Below are 4,859 nucleotides of genomic sequence, written 5' to 3'. Positions count from 1 at the left end.
CAGCGAGCCAAGATTTCACCACTGCACTCAGCCTGGTGACAGAGCTAGACTCAGTCTCAATAAATAAATAAATAAATAAATAAATAAATAAATAAATAAAAACCCTGATATTCTTGCATCTCCAGTTCCCTGTCCAGCACTCTCTGATCAGGGTAAGAGGGGCTCCAGCCCTGGGCCCTGCATTTTAGAAGGTCTTGCTCAGACACTGCCCCTCCCTGCAAGTAAGGAGTCTTGGGGAACAAAGGGCTGTGCCCAGTTGGAACCCACATGCCAGAGGACACTCTGGGTTCCCAGGATCCTGGGGTTCCCTGTCCAAACGCCCATGCTCACTTCTGAGGCCTCCTGGACCTCTCCCATTTTCCCTAGTGTGGACCACATGGCCAGTGGGTGCTCCAGCCCTGAAGGCTGCTTGGGGTACCTGGGTAGAGCTTGGCCACGTGGGCTGAGTGCCCGGTTTCTGTTTTTCTCCCAGTGCAGGAAAACATGAAGAATGGGGAAAGTAGCTGCCGCATGCCAATGCGAAACTCCGAGGAGTCTAGCCATTCTGATCTGGCCTTCCAGGTCATTAGGAGGCTCTGCCATCACGTGAAGAGGTATGACATATTTTATCTAGTGGTTTGTTAGCTTGCTTTAAAACTTTTAATATTTAGACGTTTGGTTTGTGACCCTGCCAGGGAGAGTCTGCTGTCTGGAGAGCACACTGGTCTCCAGTGTGGGGAGAGAGAGCATTTTCCGGCTTTGCTGAGGAGGGTCTTCGGAAAAAAGAGTGAGTGGGCATCTCCTCGCACAGGTGCTTGGCTTGCTAGACCTAGGGTCATTCTCACATCACCTTTTCAGCTGAGGAAACTGAAAGTCCCAAGGTCACGCAGCTGGGAATATATGACCAAATGGCCTTCACCTTCCCCTAAATGATAAGTTTCAAATGACAAAATAAGGGGACAAGGAGAGATGGTTTTGTCTTTCTTCTGGGGGCACCTTCAGCACCTGCAGGCTTTCCTACCTGCGCACCTGCCCGGCCACTTTGTCCAGCCAGCCCAGGTGTGCAGGGGCTGTGTGTCTTTCCACCTGGCTGCTGCTACAGTCCAAACCTTCACTGTTGATTTGACTTCCTAGAAACAAGCCTGATTTGGGGGCTCTGGGGTGAGAATGCAGGAAATATTGGGATGTGGTTTCCCAGAAAGTCACACATCCCTTTAGCTTTCCCAGGAAGTGTCGAGTCCTTGCTAAGACGATTTCCTATGGAGGGAGACACTTGGTCTGCATGAGTTTCTGTTTAATTGTTTTAGAGAAAATGATCTGGACCAGAGGGAATGAACCGGGACCAGACCTCGACACTGCCCCAATTAAAGAACTTGAGACACTGGTCCCATCTTCCCCTCTAATGTCCCCTCTTCCCATCGCCTCTCCCGGTGCCCTGGGCTCCACTTACAGGCCCCTGAGCAACCACTGTATTTTTGCACATGCTGCTTCCACCTAGGATGGATGCCTTTTCCCTCCTTTCTTCACCCCACCAGCTTTCTCCTTCAGGTGCCAGCTTAGTCCCTGGCTCCTTGGGTCCCTCCCACTTGTCCCCCGGCTGTACCTTTTATGCCTCCTCCATACTTCCTAAGCTCCAGACTGTCCTTCTATAAACAGACTCTGTGTACCGTACTGTGGGCTGATTGCTACCTGTCTGTCTCTTGTCATTGCTGGCAAGCAATTTGTGGTAGGCATTACGTTTTATTCACCTCTCTGTTACAGTGTGCAGCTCGGACATGGAGGGCAGAAGTGCTCAGGAAGGATCTTCTGCATGCAGGAGCTTCCTCTCTCAAAAGGTGTTCTCCAATCATGAGCTTATTTGCTGTTTACATGCCTGAGGAGGACTGACCTTAGCAGCTATGATGACCTCATTTATCACTGTGGATAAGCACTTGGCCAGGGTCTCGGCCAGCACCCCGGGCCCAGCCTCCCGGTCTACTCGTTTCTGGGGGTGGGGGCATCTGCCCACTGTCCTGAACTTTTCTCTGCTTGGGTAGGGACAGGGAGCCCCAGCAGCACTTGTTCCAGGATGACCCAGCAAATTGCAAGGTGGCATTTGGCCTTTTTCTCAGCAATTGCCAGACTTTGTCCCAGGGTGAGGAGGAAGCCAATGGAAGAGCTGGGGTGAGGAGATCAAAGACCTTTCCAGAGACTCAGGCAGGGGCCCAAACCGAGGGCATTTCCAGGCGGGCACTGAGACCAGCCCCAGGGACACGCCAACGCAGTGCTGGGGCCAAGGGGAAAGGTTGGTTTCAAAACCACATGTGCGGCAGCCTCACCACTGAGTCATGCTTGTGAGGCCTGCTGGAGACCAAAGACAGGGGCTGCAAGCTCAAAACCCGCCTGGTTAGTGCTGACTCTATTGATTTCCTGGCCTTCCACTTCCAAACCTTCCTTGGATGGCTAAACTCCTTCTGGAAGACACACCTGTTTTTTATATTTGCCTGGTATACCCCACTTCTCTGAGTGACAGCACCCCAGAGATCCCCTTCTGCACTCTCACTCCATGTAGTTAAGGTGAGGTTGGATTCTCTCCTCCCTGTCCCCCCAACCCCCCTACCCCCAGCACTAGGGACCCAGGCTCAGCCAATCAGAATATCTCTCATGCCCATCATAGGCTCTAGGATGGGAGCATGATGGAAGAGTGGCCACTGAGGCTTCAGTTCCAAGACTTTTGTGAGAAATGCTGGGGAAGAGAACCTCTCTTTTCCTATAGGGATTGCTCACTGTGCAAATATGCCAGCCTGGGGCAGCTGGGGCCTCCATGTGCACAGTGGAAAATCAGAGAATCAGGTCACCCCACAGGAAAGAAGGACCATAATGGGGTACTAGGCAGAGACCTAGCCTCCTGGCCATGCACCTCTGAGCTGTGTGGAATGATTCTTTTTTGCTTAAGCGTGCTTTCGTTTTCATTTCATTTATTTATTTATTTTGAGACACAGTCTTGCTCTGTTGTCCAGGCTGGAGTGCAGTGGTGTGATTTCAATCTCAGCTCACTGCAACCTCCGCCTCCCCGGTTCAAGTGATTCTTCTGCTTCAGCCTCCTGAGTAGCTGAAACTACAGGCATGCGCCACCACGCCAGGCTAATTTTTGTATTTTTAGTAGAGATAGGGTTTCACCATATTGGCCAGGCTGGTCTCTAACTCCTGACCTTGTGATCCACCCGCTTCAGCCTCCCAAAGTGCTGGGATTACAGGTGTGAGCCACCGCGCCCGGTGAAGCATGCTTTCAAGTGGGGTTTCTGTCAACTGCAAACAGAAGATTTCTGACTAATATTCCCTGGATAATATTTATTCTATCTTCCTCTCCATTCTTACTCTCTGCCATAGCTTAAGCCTTATCATCCACTTCCACATCTCCTACCTTAGATGATTTTAGCAGACTACCAACTCAGAATTACAATGGAATCACTGCAGTAGATGACTAACTGCTATTTGCATGCATGTTTTATTTGTGACTGTGACCTTACAAATGGATTTTCATGCCTCACTAATGAAGGCACCAAGCATCAGGGAGACAAGGGACTTGTGTGCTGCCAGTAAGTAGCAGAGCTAAGATTTGAACTCAGATCGTCTGACCCCAAAATGCATGCTCTTTCTCCGCAGCTCACTGTCATGTCTTGCTTCTTTCGACTCTAGGTACTGCCAACAAGAAGGCCCAATCATGATCCTCCCACAACAAGAGCAGATTGTGAGGTAAGAACACTTTGATCCCTTGGAGAACACAGAGCCATGAGTGTGGCCAGACTCTCTCAAATATCTTAGACTTCATGGCTATAAGGCACAAATTCTAGTTTTGGTTTATCCTTTTCCTCCTGCCCTCGTCTGCCCTCCACTCCATTTCCAAGCTCATCTTTAATTTTGTTGCCATGATCTCATGGGCCAGGCTTGGGTGACATGCCCATCACTGAGCAATCTCTCAGGTCAGGGGATGCACTGTCCAATGCGGTTGCCTTAGGTCATATGCCCTGCCCTGCATCTCGGTCAGTCCCATTCAAGCCAGATGGACAGAAAGTGGGGAAGATGGTTCCCCAGAGGCAAATAAGGTGCTGTTACCAGGAAGGGTGGCCACTCCTTCTCACTCCCTTGCCTAAGACCTCAGCCACCCAAAGATCTATTTGGTTCTATAGCGTGGCAAGCTCTATGCTGAGCACTGGAAGGACAAAGAGAGATTGGGTATAGACTTCTCACTGATCCAGGTGATGAGGAGCTCACATCTGAGAGGATGTGACCATGGATGACCCACCAGAATGTCATGGGATCCAGCTACAGCCAAGGAAGCACAGAGCACCATGGGAGCGATTTGTTGTGCTTGGGGATGGGGAAGGGGACATGGGAGGAGCCATATTGAGAAGGTAACATGGGTATTTGGCTTCACAGAGTGTGGCAGCTTTCATCAGGAAGCGATGGTGGGGGAACAGCGTCTCTGGCGGAGGGAAGCAGCAGGTGCAGAGGTGCAGAGGTGTGAGGAATCTGTCACGTTCTGGGAAGGGAGTATGGTTGGGTGACAACGCAAGACAGAGAAAGCAAGGAGGGAAGGAGGGGCCTAGCCTGAGGAATAAAGAATAATAAAAGCAGGAAAACAATTGCTAAGAGTTTTGATACCTTTTTCTGGCCTTTCATCTAAGCTTTGCTAGCCAGCCCAAGAGAAAGCTGGCACTTCCCCTCCCCAAGCTTCCCTCGAAAGAGGAAGGGTTAATTCAGAACAAGACAAAGAAATGTCTGGGGACCTAAGTGTGAAAAGGAGAGACAGAGTCAGCCTGAAACCTGAAACTTGAGCAAATGAAGGGGGCTGGAGAGGAGAAGAGCAAGCCAAGGAAGGGACAAGTCAGTAGCTGAAT

General features: G+C 50.5%; 1 long non-coding RNA gene across 1 annotated transcript; it reads left to right on the top strand.

Annotated features, from left to right (window-relative positions):
• Positions 1-459: 459 nt before the first annotated feature.
• LOC129036484 (uncharacterized) lies at positions 460-4,606 on the top strand. The gene is made up of 4 exons (XR_008502573.1): positions 460-593; positions 675-766; positions 3,658-3,714; positions 4,149-4,606. It is a non-coding gene; the product is annotated as an uncharacterized LOC129036484 (long non-coding RNA).
• Positions 4,607-4,859: the final 253 nt, after the last annotated feature.

Source organism: Pongo pygmaeus, chromosome 4 (genome assembly GCF_028885625.2).
Source record: "Pongo pygmaeus isolate AG05252 chromosome 4, NHGRI_mPonPyg2-v2.0_pri, whole genome shotgun sequence".
NCBI classification, from domain to species: Eukaryota; Metazoa; Chordata; class Mammalia; order Primates; family Hominidae; genus Pongo; species Pongo pygmaeus.
The sequence above is the reverse complement of the archived record's forward strand: the minus strand, read 5'-3'. Positions and strand labels throughout refer to the sequence as shown.